The sequence below is a fragment of the Rosa chinensis genome, chromosome 2 (genome assembly GCF_002994745.2).
Source record: "Rosa chinensis cultivar Old Blush chromosome 2, RchiOBHm-V2, whole genome shotgun sequence".
NCBI classification, from domain to species: Eukaryota; Viridiplantae; Streptophyta; class Magnoliopsida; order Rosales; family Rosaceae; genus Rosa; species Rosa chinensis.
Genome location: NC_037089.1, coordinates 41,287,680 through 41,305,602, shown reverse-complemented (window position 1 = coordinate 41,305,602; position 17,923 = coordinate 41,287,680).

Here is a 17,923-nt window from a genome sequence, read left to right as displayed (position 1 = left end):
AAATCTTTGCTCTCTTCATCTTCTATCCGTTTCTTATCTCTTCTCTTTTGTTTCATGGCTTCACTGCTCTGCTAGGAAGCAGGCCCGGACCTGAGATTTTCAGACCTTAGGCGAACTCTAGGAGCTGGACCCTCAAATCATAGTGTGCATTAAAAAAAAAATCTGAAACTAAAGCTATAAACTCAAAATCTGATAGTAAAACAACAAACAACATGTAATATCTAAAAATATTTAGATTATAAGTAAATAATATATCCGAAGATTTCTTAAAACAATATTTAAAAGATTAAGCTAAAAATATAGCCAAATTAAAAATATAAGAAATAAACTAAAGATGAACTAGACAAAACAAAACTAAAGCTAGAAACGTTGACAAGAAGCTATATTTGGAGATCATCATACATCACACGCTCCCTTGAAGCATCAAATGTTTACTTAAATACCACTCGCCTTGCAGTTTTGGAGGCAAACATAGTAATTAAGTTTGCATAATCAAGTTTTTCAACCACTTTTTTCTCAATTGATAACATAGCCAATCCATTCAATCTTTCTTGTGACATAGTTGATCAAAGATAAGTCTTGATTAACTTCAACTTGGAGAAGTTTCTTTCTGCAGATGCAACTATAACTGGTATAGTCAGCAAGATTATGTAAGCAACATAAGCATTCGGAAAACTGTTGTAAAAATTTGGGTTTTTTTTCCTTTGTAAAATTGATTAAAATAGAAAATAAATTTGGTAAAATAAAAGAAAGAAAAGTTAAGATAAAAATAGATAGGCTAATATATATATATATATATATATATATATATATATATAGTAAAACCAAGGTGAGAAAACAAGCCTGGTATAGTGAAGCACGTCAAAAGACGCTGTCCTAAAGCTTTTGTAGCCTCCCTACGTTCAGGTGCTGATGGTCTACAAGACTCCAAGATACGACCCCAATACAAGCAACCAAAAGTCCGCTATGAGCACGTTCACAGTCGGATAGAATCTCCAAGTCACAGAACCGTTGCCCAAAATAATGGTAAAATATGGAAAGTAGTAATCGAAGTGGTAGTATGTAAATGAGGAGTAGAGATAATCCTTTTGTTGTTAACAACTTGGGAAACATTTTTTCCTTTTATAGGCTCCAATTATCTCATGTAACCTCCATCACAAAACACATCATAAAATCAGAAAATTGAATCCAAATTGAAACTCCTATAACCCCCAAAATAATTATAGGATTAAAAGCATAAGTTACAATTGAAAATCAAATTAAATTAAATTAAAGATTTTAAAATCTTTTAAAATACCAACAATCCCCCACAAAAGGTTTTAAAATCTTTAAAAGCAAAGAAAATAATATATATACATAGGGGCAACATAATACTATGCAGTAGGTGTAGGTGCCTTCCGGGCTTAAACCTACACTTAGTGATGATAGTTTCCATATGAGTGATAGGCGCATTTTAATGTGATATTTTAAATGTTAATTCCTCACATTTTGCTTAGTTATTCCTTAACGAATCGATTTTTAACTTAATTTCTAATTTTAGGTACATTGGAGTAGATGAAGAAGAAATGAGTGTTACGTCCATAATTACCTAGAAATGATGGAGAAGAATGAAAATGCACTAAAAAGTCAACCTTGAATATTTTCTTACTCCGGCTAGGAGAATCAGAGCCAAGCAAGGAAGAAGGAGCGGCCACCTGACCAAATGAACTTGAAATGAGCTGAAAATCTCCAGATACATTCTAGACACCCAAATGATCATTTCTTATGAAGAGTTCCAGAGAAAAATATGAGTGGAAGGCCTTCAAACAATCAGCCCAATTTTCTACATAAGTAAAACCGGAAAACTGGACCTGTAAGAGGTCCAACAGCATTTCCGGCCCAACCACATGGAATAAAGCTCTAAAAATTTGTCAGGATGATCTACACTCATAGTGGAACATTTTTTATGAAGAAGTCGAAGGCTCATTCTGAAGTTTTGATGGAGAAATAATTGAAGGAATAAAGGGGAAGAAACTGACCTGAAAACAGCTCAACACCACATATTCATGTTTCCCACCCATATGAAGAAAGCATTTCTTTTTCCTTGGATACATTTTTTCTACTCTAAAACATCATCATCACTTCCACATTTCTTCACCTTCATGCTTTGCTTTCATCATTACCTCATCTTTTACATATTTTACAAACCACTTTCATACTCCACTTTCATTATTTTTCTTCATCTCATCATTTCACTCTTCTTTTCTTCCCTATTTAAACACATTCTCCTCTCACTCTCAATCACATATTCCTTCATCCATTTCATCTCCTTGTCTCTCCATTTCCTTTCCATTTTTCTTAGTCACATATTCCTTCATCCATCTCATCTTCTTTGTCTCTCCATTTCCTTTCCATTTTCCTTTTCCATTCTCTAGTTTTAAGTTTCTGCATTTTCAAGCAAGGAGAGGAAGAAGAAGAAGGAGCCGTGAAGATCATATCCTCCATCATCCACCTTGAAGGCTTGCTTCCAAGATTCAAGATCCAACCATCTAGCTCTCCATCTCCATCTCCACTCACGGTGTAATTCGTTCCTTTTCCTTGTAACCTTTTTGGTTTCCTTGTTTGATTTCGTATGAACTTGTTCTTGTTAACCTAACGTTTAGGGCAAAGTTTAAGCCCAATTTCTATGTTTAAATAAAGTTTTTGAATTCTATAATTGTGATTCTAAGTTGCTTATGTGAGTTTGTTCGATTAAATTTGCTTTACAGAAAACTTTTATATGTTTATCTTATTTGGGTCGACACTTATAGGATTTGCATGTAATTGGTGCTAGGTTTAAGAACATGAAATCGACTTTTCGTTTTGTGTAACTTGAATCAAAAGTAGTAAAGGTTCTGGACAAGAATCGAATTTAATTGAAGAGGATTGCAATTAGGTGGACTTTTCCATAACTAAGTTGTACACTTGAGTTGATAGCCTTTCTCTATGTCTAATGCGTTGAACATGTCATGATTGACTAGCTTTCTAGGGCTTGATTGCATGTTTGATAGGATTAATCTAGGTGCTTTCGCTTAGGTTAATTAGCATTGAAAAGTAAAATATGGGAAATCATTTGCTTTCGAATGTTTCACATGATCAACTCCTCTCTCATGACTTGGAAGAACAATTATAGGGTTTGAATCGAATTTGATTACATGGAATTGATTTTGATCTTTGTTCCTTGCGTTCCACCCTTGTATATATGTTTTTACATTTTCTTTACTTTATTTATTTTAATTTTAAGAATCCTAAACCCCCCCCCCCCCTTATTTGTGTTTACTTGTATATATTTATTCTTTATTTTATTTTTGTAAATAATACTTTATTATTTTAATTCTTTATTTGTTTATACAATTGTATATATTTATATTCTTTATTTTATTTTTGTAAATAATACTTTTCTTTATTTGTTTCACAATTACAAGTGTACCCTCAATCCCCGGATAGAACGATCCCTATTTGCTTATACTACTAACGATATTTTCAGGGTTAAATTGCGCGCTTGCCATGAGCGCATCAATTTTTGGCGCCGTTGCCGGGGATTGAAAAATCACTTGCTAAATTGTGTCATTTATTGTATATATTTGTTGTATATAAATTGTTTAAAACTTAGTTTAAATATTATTTATATTATTGAACACGAATTTTAATTGTAGGTTGTAAATTGAGAGGAATAGGTGAAGTCTCTTTTGTTAATATTGGCCTAAACCCCTTATTGGTACCTAGCTCAGGTCCTTTAAGGTTGAGGGCGGCCTTTATTAACACTTGTTGAATTGTCTTCACACTTATGAACTTTTTCATCTTAGTAAGTATAGCCTATGTGGAATGGTGTCTAGGAAGGGGATAACGTTCATGACGGGTTTTTGAATCCAGAAGTGCTTGCAAATGGGCGTAAACCACTATGTGGGAGTAGCTCATGCCAAAATGGATTTTTCCTCTCGTGTTCGTCCTCCCCCACCTGGCCATTTCAGTAAGGTTGCCCAAACGATTTGAAAGGGAGTTTGTGTCTAGGCGACTATACTTGGGCCGCACGTCCACTTGATTTACCGCTTGGAATTTGATTCAATATCAATAATGTTTATAATAAAAGAAATACTTGTGAATACTCTATACGTGTAAATTATTTTGTTGTTTCACACTTTAAACTTGTAAAAATACTTTTCACGTTTTATACTCACTTGAGTACTTAACTTGTGTCTTATGTACAATATACTTGTTAATTATACTTGTAGTTTGTAATTAATAGTTATACTTGTTTTTATTTTGTATTTCTTTGTTAATTATAGTTACTAACTTTATTTAATGTAGGTACCGTCTGGCTGCAAGACGTAAAATACAAGCGCTACTTGGGAGGCAACCCAATTCAGAATATAATCAAATTTGCTTTCTCTTTCCCTATTTCTTTTTATTTTTCAATTTTTCTCTATTGTTTTTATTTTAGGATTTGTTTTCGTAAATGTCTTCTATCTATGCTTACTTATTTCATTGCATGCTTTTAATTGATTACATTGAAGATAATGCAATATTTAAGTGTGGGGGAAGAGATTTATATTTTTGTCTTTCATTTTGAGTCCTATATATATTTTTGTCTTTTATTTTTGAGTCCTTTATAAAAAAAAAATAAATAAATAAAAAACTGCATTTATTCAGTCTTTTTAAATTCAGCTATTTACAAAAAAAATTAAAAAATTAAAAAAAATATATATATATATAAAATTAAAAAAAAAAATTTATACACTATACTAAGCCATGTCTGCATCTCCGTAGGACTTTGCTTCAAGGACAACAGAACCATACCAAGGACATTGCAGAGCTCAAGAAGCAAATGGGACAAGTAGTGGACTTCATGACCAAGTTTCATGAGAGTGGTAAGCTTCCAAGCAATACAATTCCAAACCCAAAGGGAGGCTTTGAAGGTTCCACTAATTGAGGACAAGAAGAAACCACGTCTAGGCTGAGAAGACGTTAAAACTAAGCGCTACTTGGGAGGCAACCCATGCAAATCAGATTTGCTTTCTTTATCCTTATCTTTTATTTTTCGTTTTTACTTATTTGTACTTAGTATTATTTTCGTAAATTTCATCCCTATATGCTTAAGTGTTTCATTGCATGCTTATTATTGAATACATTGAGGACAATGCAATATTTAAGTGTGGGGGAAGGGATTTACACTTTTATCTTGAGTCATATATATTGAAAAATACAAAAAAAAAAAATCAAAAAATGTCAAAAAGTCATATATATTGAAAAATACAAAAAAAATCGAAAAATGTCAAAAATGTAAAAAAAATTTGGTTAATTTTGTTTTTGTTTTTGAGTCTTAGGATGCTCTTAACGTCTAGGATGAACATGTCTCCGAATTCATGGCTGAAGGTTTTCACAATCAAAATAGGACTTAATTGAATTCTGTGGTTAATCGACATTGTGATGCTTGTATGAAGATTTGAGATAGGATTGTAACTTGGTTCATTAAGCATCCTAGGATTAAGTCTAATTCATTTGACCCTAAGTGAGTTGTTGAGCTAAAATACTTTCTTTTCGAGTGCTTATTGATAAATTCAGAATTTCATGGCTGTATATGCAAAACCTCATCTTTCTTTGAAAATCCAATGATCATATGCCATAGATTTTAATGGACTAGAGAGTACTAGAACTCGGCTGTTGTGACTGTCAAAACTTGTATGCCATAATATGCACTGATCCTGGATAGGATAGAAGGCATTAGGGTAACCACCATAGCCAAACAAGCATGTGTCCCAAATTGTGCCCGTCGTGGGACTCCTTAGAATGAACCCCTTTGAGCCTACGTTGAAAACCTTTGTTTCATCACCCTCACTACCCTACCATGAGCTTAGTACAGGATATCTCTACCCTTGTCTTAAGGACTTAGTAGAGCATGACATAGTATGTAGGGGTGACGATGAAAGACAAGTGTGGGGTGGGGAAAATCCAAGAAAAACAAAAAAACAAAAAAAAAAAAAAAAAAATTTGCCTTGAAAAAAAAAAAAAAAAGAGAAAGAAAGAAAAGCGGCAAAAGAGAAGAAAACTCTTGGGAAAATGTTGAAGTGTGGTTTTGGACTTGCAAATTTGTAGAAGGCTCAAAGTTGAAAATTATGCCTTTGTCCATTCCCATGTTGGTTAGAGTGAAGGTTTGGCCCAAAACAATGATATTTGGTCTACAAAAATGATGACATAAGGTGGTCCTTATATGCTCTGCTAGGTCCTTAGGATTTTTTGTATCCTTAATCTTCATTTCAAAAACCCTAGCTTAGCCCCATTACAACCTGTTTTAAATGCTGACTTGATCCTTGAGATGGGCAGTCTTTGGTTAGTGGAGTCAGTTACGCAGTCGAGCTTATGGTTTAGGTCCATTTGTGCACTTAGTCAATTCATGAGGTCTTTAAAAATTCTTCACAAAATGTGTTTATTGATGAAATATGCAAGCTGTTTGTTGCCTTACAATTTGTTCTCTTGCATATACTTGAGTGTGAAGCTTTTAAGCATAGCCATTTCTGAGAGAAAAATCGAGAGTATGCCCTGTGAGTTTGGATTGGACTTGTTCGAAACATGCTATCATTCACTGTATAACTTAAGTTCTCCATATCTTACTTAGTCATACGAATGTCACAGGTTTATTAACCATGGAATTATCTTTGTGATTTTGATTAAGTGTTTAACGTGAAAGCCATGAGTTTGGAGTCTCTGAGACAACAGTTAGGAGCAATAGAGTCATTTACTTGCTTTTTGTCAAGTCTTTGTTCTGTTTTGGATTTTTTTTTTTTTTGTTTTGCTAAGGGACTAGCAAAAGCTAAGTGTGGGGGAATTTGATAGGCGCATTTTAATGTGATATTTTAAATGTTAATTCCTCACATTTTGCTTAGTTATTCCTTAACGAATCGATTTTTAACTTAATTTCTAATTTTAGGTACATTGGAGTAGATGAAGAAGAAATGAGTGTTACGTCCATAATTACCTAGAAATGATGGAGAAGAATGAAAATGCACTAAAAAGTCAACCTTGAATATTTTCTTACTCCGGCTAGGAGAATCAGAGCCAAGCAAGGAAGAAGGAGCGGCCACCTGACCAAATGAACTTGAAATGAGCTGAAAATCTCCAGATACATTCTAGACACCCAAATGATCATTTCTTATGAAGAGTTCCAGAGAAAAATATGAGTGGAAGGCCTTCAAACAATCAGCCCAATTTTCTACATAAGTAAAACCGGAAAACTGGACCTGTAAGAGGTCCAACAGCATTTCCGGCCCAACCACATGGAATAAAGCTCTAAAAATTTGTCAGGATGATCTACACTCATAGTGGAACATTTTTTATGAAGAAGTCGAAGGCTCATTCTGAAGTTTTGATGGAGAAATAATTGAAGGAATAAAGGGGAAGAAACTGACCTGAAAACAGCTCAACACCACATATTCATGTTTCCCACCCATATGAAGAAAGCATTTCTTTTTCCTTGGATACATTTTTTCTACTCTAAAACATCATCATCACTTCCACATTTCTTCACCTTCATGCTTTGCTTTCATCATTACCTCATCTTTTACATATTTTACAAACCACTTTCATACTCCACTTTCATTATTTTTCTTCATCTCATCATTTCACTCTTCTTTTTCTTCCCTATTTAAACACATTCTCCTCTCACTCTCAATCACATATTCCTTCATCCATTTCATCTCCTTGTCTCTCCATTTCCTTTCCATTTTTCTTAGTCACATATTCCTTCATCCATCTCATCTTCTTTGTCTCTCCATTTCCTTTCCATTTTCCTTTTCCATTCTCTAGTTTTAAGTTTCTGCATTTTCAAGCAAGGAGAGGAAGAAGAAGAAGGAGCCGTGAAGATCATATCCTCCATCATCCACCTTGAAGGCTTGCTTCCAAGATTCAAGATCCAACCATCTAGCTCTCCATCTCCATCTCCACTCACGGTGTAATTCGTTCCTTTTCCTTGTAACCTTTTTGGTTTCCTTGTTTGATTTCGTATGAACTTGTTCTTGTTAACCTAACGTTTAGGGCAAAGTTTAAGCCCAATTTCTATGTTTAAATAAAGTTTTTGAATTCTATAATTGTGATTCTAAGTTGCTTATGTGAGTTTGTTCGATTAAATTTGCTTTACAGAAAACTTTTATATGTTTATCTTATTTGGGTCGACACTTATAGGATTTGCATGTAATTGGTGCTAGGTTTAAGAACATGAAATCGACTTTTCGTTTTGTGTAACTTGAATCAAAAGTAGTAAAGGTTCTGGACAAGAATCGAATTTAATTGAAGAGGATTGCAATTAGGTGGACTTTTCCATAACTAAGTTGTACACTTGAGTTGATAGCCTTTCTCTATGTCTAATGCGTTGAACATGTCATGATTGACTAGCTTTCTAGGGCTTGATTGCATGTTTGATAGGATTAATCTAGGTGCTTTCGCTTAGGTTAATTAGCATTGAAAAGTAAAATATGGGAAATCATTTGCTTTCGAATGTTTCACATGATCAACTCCTCTCTCATGACTTGGAAGAACAATTATAGGGTTTGAATCGAATTTGATTACATGGAATTGATTTTGATCTTTGTTCCTTGCGTTCCACCCTTGTATATATGTTTTTACATTTTCTTTACTTTATTTATTTTAATTTTAAGAATCCTAAACCCCCCCCCCTTATTTGTGTTTACTTGTATATATTTATTCTTTATTTTATTTTTGTAAATAATACTTTATTATTTTAATTCTTTATTTGTTTATACAATTGTATATATTTATATTCTTTATTTTATTTTTGTAAATAATACTTTTCTTTATTTGTTTCACAATTACAAGTGTACCCTCAATCCCCGGATAGAACGATCCCTATTTGCTTATACTACTAACGATATTTTCAGGGTTAAATTGCGCGCTTGCCATGAGCGCATCAATGAGGAACCTCAATCTTGAACTCAGCCCCTTTGATCAAACTTCAATGTATTACACACATAGTATTGGTTAAGATTTGGATGCGGGGTAGCGCTATTTATGGCCATGCGCTCAATCTTGATTCTCATGAGAGTTTTTAGAGAATAGCCCAATTCTCACGGTCGCGGCCTCACGACGACTCTCACTAGGTGAGTTCTCCAAGGGAACATGTGACCTGCATCCCGCGAGAGATTGCCCGCCTCGAAACTCATTCAGGGATACTTTAAGTCCCTTCCTAACGTCACACTATATGGCAATCATGTCATAGGGATGAGCAGAGAATATCTCAATATCTCATTTAGGATATCTCCATCATATAAAATAGTGCTTAATGAGTCACGCAGTATGGATTGTTTCTACCCATTGAACTTCCTTCATGGGATCTCCAATCATTGAAGTTGGGTTACCTCCCTAGGTGACTCCCTTGTGGGCTTAATCTCATCCCCCTCGACAATTCTAGGACTCTGCTCCTAGAAAGACCCTTAGTCAAATGGTCTGCAATATTATTCTTTGACCTTACAAAGTCTAAAGTGACGATGCTCTTTCTAATTAGGCCCTTCACAGATTTATATCTCACATGTATATGTATGTTCATCTTCTGGTTCGTGTGAGATTGCTTTAGCAAGTGTATGACTGCATTACAATCACAATGTACAGGTATAGCAGATAAGGGTTTTTCTACTAAAGGTATTTTCGTCAACAAACTCTTAATCCACTCAGCCTCAGTACAAGTGACATCTAGAGCTACAAGTTCTGATTGTGTGGTGCTTCTAGTAATTATAGTTTGCTTCTTTGATCCCCAAGAAATTGCTCCTCCTCCTAATAAGAATATATAACCACTAGTAGACTTCACATCCGCATTATCTGTTATCCAATTTGCATCACTATAACCCTCTACCATAATAGGGAATCCCTTATAGCATAATGAGTAATTAAGTGTACCTCTAAGGTATTTAAAGACTTTCTCCAAAGCATTCCAATGCTCCTTACTAGGGTTATGTGTATATCTACTTAGTCTCCCAACTGCATAAGCAATATTTGGCCTAGTCTTATTGGCAATGTAAAGTAAAGAACCTATCATTTGGGAATATTTCAATTGTGAACAAGGTTCTCCTTGATTTTTCTTCAAGTGCACGTTTGTGTCATAAGGTGTCGACACGGGTTTGACCTCAAAATAATTGAACTTCTTCAACATCTTTTCAATGTTGCTAGATTGACTCAAAAATATACCTTCAGGGTTTCTCTCAATTTTCATTCCTAAAATCACATGGGCTTCTCCCATGTCAAAATTCCTAGATGGAAATGATTTTACATTATTAACAATCTCCAAATTTGTCCCAAAGATCAGTATATCATCAATATATAAACATAAAATCACGTGTTCCCCATTTTCTACTTTGAAGTATAAACATTTGTCATGACTATTGATCTTAAAATCATAATCTAGGATCACTTTGTCAAACTTTTCATGCCATTGTTTAGGAGCTTGCTTAAGGCCATATAAAGACTTAACTAACCTACACACCTTGCGCTCTTGACCTTTAACTATAAATCCCTCAGGTTGCTCCATGTAAATCTGTTCATCTAAATCTCCATTCAAAAATGCGGTCTTCACGTCCATTTGGTGAATGACTAGATTATGTACGGATGCTAAGGATATTAAAGTCCTAATAGTGGTAATCCTAGTGACAGGTGAATAAGTGTAAAAGTAATCTAAGTCCTTCTTTTGTGTAAACACCCTTGTATTTGTCTATACTTCTGTCAGGTTTCAATTTCTTTCTAAACACCCATTTGCAACCTATTGCTTTGCTTCCAGGAGGCAAGTTTGTTAACACCCAAGTGTTGTTTTGGATCATAGATTGAAACTCATCACTTATTGCCTCTTTCCAAAAAGGTGCATCTATAGATGAAGTGGCTTCCTGATAAGCTGTGGATTCTCCTTCTATTGAAAAAGTGTAGAAATCATCTCCAAATTTCTTTTCTACTCTAGCCCTTTTACTCCTTCTAGGATCTAAAGGTTCTGCATTTTCAATTGTAGTTGAGCTAGAAGGTTTGTCTCTAATATGTACTTCCTTTGGAATTCGGGTTTTGAAAGGAAAAATATCTTCAAAGAAAGTAGCGTCTCTAGATTCTATGACAGTGTTGTTTGCAACTTCCTTAACATCAGAGTTGAATACTAAGAACCTATTGGCGTTGCTATTTTTGGCATAACCTAGAAAGATGGTGACTACGGTCTTGGGACCTATTTTCTTTCTCTTAGGATGTGGTATAAATACTTTTGCTGAACACCCCCACACTCTAAGGATTTTGAGATTGGGTGACCTTCCTTTCCACAATTCGTAAGGAGTTTTGTCATTCTGTCTCACAGTTATCCTATTAAGTATGAAACAAGCTATCAGCATTGCTTCCCCCCACAAATTCTCAGGTACTCCACTACTAAGGATCATGGAGTTGAGCATGTCTAACAAAGTCCTATTTTTCCTCTCCGCTACACCATTGGATTGAGGTGAATAAGGTGGAGTGACTTTGTGAATAATTCCATGTTCTTCACAAAACGTATTAAGATCATTAGAGGTATACTCTCCACCTCTATCAGACCTAAGTCTTTTGATCTTTTTATCTAATTGGTTTTCAACTTCACTCTTATATACCTTGAATTTCTCAAATACCTCATCTTTTGTTTTGATAAGAAAGATATAACAATACTTAGAGTAGTCATCAATAAATGTCACAAAGTATTTGTTTCCACAACATCACTATGTATGAGTTCTAAAACTTGAGTAGGGGTTCTATTTGAGTCACATACATCACTATGTATGAGTTATAAAACTTGTGTGTCTCTTTCTACAAGCTTGTTATAGGATAACTTGGCTCGTTTGGCTTGAACACACACTTCACATTTTTGCTTAAAATCTACACTAGACTTTGGTATTAACTCTAAGTCCATCAATCTTTTGACTTTGTTCAAACTCACATGCCCTAACCTTCCATGCCACACATCACAAGATTCAACACTAAAAATTTGAGGAGAAATTTTATTCATTTCATGTGCTACATTCAAATTAATTAAACCTTCACTAACATATCCTTTTCCAATAAAACCATTATTCTTTGTAATAACAATTCTGTCAAACTCCATTACAATTTTGAAACTTTGTTTCATTAAACATGAAGCACTAATAAGATTTCTCCTCATTTCTGGAACATGTCGCACCCCTTTGAGAATTAAGGTCTTCCCTGACGTCATTTTCAGCTCTATGTCTCCTACTCCATGTACTGGTGCGACAGTGTTATTTCCTAGGGTTACACTTCCTCCACTTGAGTCATGATAATTTTTAAAAAACCTTTTGTCAAAACACACATGTACATTTGCTCCAGAATCTACCCACCAATCACTATTAGAGTGTGTAAAATTAATTAAGGGCTTAGAACTATACCTCAAAATATGATCATTTTGATCATCTTGATCTACAAGCATATTTACTTGAGCTTTTGGACCCTTTTGCCCTTTGTTCCATTTGGGTTTAGGCTTGTAGACTTCTGTCTTCTTAAAATGGCAGTCCCTTGCTAAGTGATTGGTCCTCCCACAGACAAAGCATGCTTGCTCTCTCTTGTCATTGGAATTGTTATGGGACCTATTTGGGTGGGAATGGAACCTATGGTTGAAGTCTCGACGAAAGGAATTTTGATTTTGGTGGAAGGAATTGTTTCTATTGGTTCTCTTGAATGAATTCTTTCTACGTTGGAACATATTCCTATTGTTTGAATTCTTTCTACGTTGGAACATATTCCTATTGTTTGAATTTTCCACTAGATTCACCTTAGATTTTCCTTCTTCAATCTGCTCCTCTAACCTATGCTTCTCTTCTACCCTAAGGTTGTTAAACACTTTGGTTAAGGTCAACTCTCCTTATTTGTGACTAAGACTCTTGGCAAAGTTTGCCCAACTAGGGGGTAGTTTATCTATGAGGCAAGACACTTTGAATTCTTCTGTAAACTTAGTTCCCTTTGACTCTACTTTTCTTAAGAGGTCTTTACACTCATGGATTTGCACACTCACGGTTTTCTCCTCAACCATTTTGTAGCTGTTAAAGGTTGACACAGTAAAACGATCTATGCCTGCATCATCTATGTGACGTCCCGAACCCGAATTTACCAGTTTACAAGTTTTTCGATGGGTAAACGACATTTACATTTACTTTTTGGCTCCGTTTCGACATTTTAGGGGGCCCTAAAAGTTGACTTTTTGTTCGGGTCAAAATTTGGGAAAATGTTCTTCATGGAAGTCGTAGAGGACGTTAAACTGAGCGCGTGCATATGTGGTGCGTAAAAATCGGAGTTCGTATGTGAAAGTTACAAGCGAAATAGTAAAGTTACTGTTCATTGGTAGAAAGTATAAATTTGAAATTTTACTGTTGGGGCCGGTAATTTTTCTTTTCTCCCTCTCTCCTCCTCCCCGCGTCTCTCTCCCTCTTCTCTGCAACTCCGGCCACCTCTTGATTCCGGCCACCTGGGAACGAACAAGTGCCACTGCTGGACTCCTCTACTCCTACCCAACCTCCCCACGGCGATAACTCACGGCGGTTTGGACGGAAAACGAAGAATCAAGCCCGGAAACTTTACTGTAGCAGTTTGAGTCAACGCCGATTTCTCTCGATTCCAGCCATATCCGGCCACCAAACCGGCGTCGAAGGTTCGGTTTTTGCCAAGGATCATTTTCCCCCTAGCCTTGAGCCACGATTTGCAGTGTAGAGGAAGAATCGACGATTGGAAGATTACGGTCACTATTCACAGTTTGAGTTCAAGCTTCTCCTTAATTGTTGAGGGCGATGTACCGAGCTATTGCTCGACGAAGGAACTCGTATGCATGGTCGCCTAAATAGTACTGTGAGTGGACATTTGTTTTTAAATTAATTCCGCATGCAGTATTATTATTATTTTCTTCCAATTGAGATTTAATTATGTTTTGAATATTTGAGATTTAGTTTATCGAGATTTATTTATGGATTACGAGATTAGTATTGAAATTCCTTCCCGAGGGCTTTTAGTAGATTTTTGAGATAGTCATTCATGAGTTATTGAGTTGGGAAATGAATTTCGGGAAGTGACTGATTCGGAAAAATATTATGAGAATTATTGTTTTCGAATATCAGTTTTTATGAAGATATACGAGTGCGAGGGATTTAGCAAATATTTGAGCATGATTGATTTATCGAGATTTATTGGGTTTTGAATTCCGCACTTATCAGACTTGGGTTAGATGGAGCTTTCTTTCCGAAAGCAATTATTGAATTATAGAGTATGTGATTATGCTTTCGAGGATTTATTGAGATATCGAGGATTGAGTTAGTGAGTTATTACTGAGTTATGCTTTCGGTGAATTATTATTGATTTATTGAGCTAATATCGAGTTTCTTTCCGAAAGCAAGTGATTGAAAGAGGTTATGTTCAGTTCTTGAGGAGGCTATTCAGTTTATTAAGGAGGCCAGTTTTGGCGCATGCGTATCTTACCTAGTTGGCAGTCCCTTCTAGGTAATAGTCTGGTTGGCAGTCCCTTCCAGACTACAGCTCGGTTGGCAGTCCCATCCGATGCGTCACCTGGTTGGCAGTCCCTTCCAGATGACATGAGGTAGCTAGTCGGCAGTCCCGTCTACTACCTGTGGTTAGTCGGCAGTCCCGTCTACTACATGTGGCTAGTTGGCAGTCCCATCTATCCACCGCCTCCTATCCCGGTTGGCAGTCCCTTCCGATGCGTCATCTGGGTGGCAGTCCCTCCTAGATGGCATGAGATGACTAGACAGCAGTCCTTTCTAGTCATCAAACGAGCCTCATGAAAAGGATGTTTTTATAAGGATTGAGGATGAGATTTTAAGAGGTTTCAAGATGTTCTTGTTACGTGATTGAGATTTCAGTAAAGAGGATGATTAAGAGTGTTTTCAAGATTGTTACTGCATGCGAGGTTTTAGAGAATAACTTGGGAAAGCATTAAGTTTTACTTATTCATTTGAAATTACTTATTTTTCGTCCACTCACTCTAACGGATTTTAAATTTTTTCCCCTGGGCCCTTCGGTTTTAAATGCCCAGTTTGCAGGCCAGTTTAGCTTGAGGTCGAGCGTACTTGGGGTTGAGGCATAGCTGTCATAGCTTCCGCATTATAAAAGCATCGGTCATTTATCTTGCTTTCTATTCTCTTGTTCGTCTGTATATTAGATTGCTCTGATAACCTATGAGATTAATATTCTTAAATTCAGAATTGTTTATGAAATGAGATATGTGAGATGTTGTGATATAGGGAGCAGGGTGGCTCCAGAAGAATAAGGATGGATGTTTTAGAGGTGTGGATGTTTTTCTACAGGTTTTGGGTTGTCCATTTTTAGGGGAAGTTCTGTCAAATTTTTGTTAGAATTTCTTCTAAAGTGGGCCCCGCAGGGCCTCTTCGGATTTCAGGGTGAAAACCGGGGCTGGTCCTGTCAATCTAACCCATACTTAGCTTCTAACTCTTCCCAAAGGATCTTTGCACTAGTGGTATCACGATAGACATCATAGAGATCATTAGAAAGGGCGCTAAGAATCCTATTGTGACAATGATATTCTATTTCATCTTTTGTCATCTTAGGAGTGGTGGATTTTGAGCTTTGTGTTTCACTAGTGGGAGTGGAAATTGTAAGTGTGGTTTTCTTTGAAGGAGTCTCACTAGTTGTATCTTCTAAGGCGGAAACTAGCCCTAAGATAGTTAGCCAATACCTCATTTGTTTTTGCCATCTCCTATAGTTTTGGCTATCAAATTTTTCAGGTTTCACACTATTGGTTTCTATGGTATCCATTCTAATTCCAACAATCAAACAGATGCAAATATTTCTGAAAATTGAAATACAAGTCTATTTGAGATTTCCTAACTTGAATCAAGGACAAAATATTTAATAGAAAATATATGTATTCAAGCTAACAATAACAATGATATCAATAAAAGCTGATAGTAAATGATTGAATATATATAATAGAAAGAAACAGACACAATAATTACTATTTTCTTAACTAATTGTCAATTTGATTATAGAAAGCAAAACAATCAATTAAATGTAAAATTGTAACAGCAATTTTAAAGGTTTAAAATGAAGTAGATAGTTGATTACAATCGGTTAAAAGAAACTTAACTTACAAAGGCTTTAGATTGTTGTAAAAATTTGGGTTTTTTTTTCCTTTGTAAAATTGATTAAAATAGAAAATAAATTTGGTACAAAAAAAGAAAGAAAAGTTAAGATAAAAATAGACAGGCTAATATATATATATATATATATATATATATATATATAGTAAAACCAAGGTGAGAAAACAAGCCCTGGTATGGTGAAGCACGTCAAAAGACGTTGTTCTAAAGCCTTTGTAGCCTCCCTACGTGCAGGTGCTGACGGTCTACAAGACTCCAAGATACGACCCCAATACAAGCAACCAAAAGTCCGCTATGAGCACGTTCACAGTCGGATAGAATCTCCAAGTCACAGAACCGTTGCCCAAAATAATAGTAAAATATGGAAGGTAGTAATCGAAGTGGTAGTATGTAAATGAGGAGTAGAGATAATCCTTTTGTTGTTAACAACTTGGGAAACATTGTTGCCTTTTATAGGCTCCAATTATCTCAAGTAACCTCCATCATAAAACACACCATAAAATCAGAAAATTAAATCCAAATTGAAACTCCTATAACCCCCAAATAATTATAGGATTAAAAGCATAAGTTACAATTGAAAATTGAAAATCAAATTAAATTAAATTAAAGATTTTAAAATCTTTTAAAATACCAACAAAAACAACCATCCATCTTCTTCAAATAATTCAGCACATCAATTGCTCTTTTTGTTTCTCTTGGTAAAGAGTACTTCAAGATTTTTAACTCTAAAAATAAATCATATCCATCAACATCTGAATGGCCATTATGTGTTAAAGAATTCTCAAGATTGTCACAAGACATCATTAAACTATGATCATTAGCAGACTTTAACCTCTCCAAACTAAACAAAAACCCAAAGGTTTCTTCATATTTTTGAAATTGTTCGAAACGAGTTTGAAGTGAAGAACGGGCTTGATCAATTATAAAGAGGAAGTAATTAACTCTAAAAGATTCTTCAGATGATTGCATTGCCTCATCACTGCCACTGTCATCAAACTGCTTCTTTGTTCGAATGATGCATTTTTCGCGAATACAGCTTCAATTCTCAATTCACTTGCCATTTGTTTAGCTTCATCCATGGCCATATCAAGCCCGGATTCTCTATACTCTTCAAGAAACAAAATAAGTCCATTTAATTCTTTAAGAGCAGCATCAATATCCATGTTTTAAGCTTGAAGAAATTTACTCACAGTGTTGATCGCATATTACAACTGATACCAAATAACCATGCCAAGCAAAAACTCAAAGTTCTCAAGTTCATGTGTTATTAAGGACTCAGCTTCACTCTTTGTTTTCGGATCTTCACTAGTATTTGCCAAGTCAACTAAAACATCTCTTATTTGTGAAGTTTTCTCTTTTATAGGTTAGACACTTTCGACATGACTTTCCCAGCATATTTGTGACAATGGCTTAACTGTCAAACCTTCCACGTGATCTTTGAAAATCTTCTAACGCTTGGTAAAAGAAGAGAACAATGTGTAGATGCGTTGTATCACTCCAAAAAATTCGCCATATCACACTATGCTAGATTAAGACTATGACAACCACATGAAGTATAAAAAGCTCTAGGATTTATTTCAAGTAACCTGCTCTGTACAACTTTGTGTCTCTCGCTCATATTAGATCCGTTGTCATAACCTTGACCTCTTATATCATCAATATCAAGTTCAAGATTGCTTAACACATTTTTAACCTCGGTAAAAAGTCCATGCCCTGATGTGTCATCTACCTTCAAAAATTGTATCCAATATTCTTCTACCACTGCAGAGTTTGCTGAA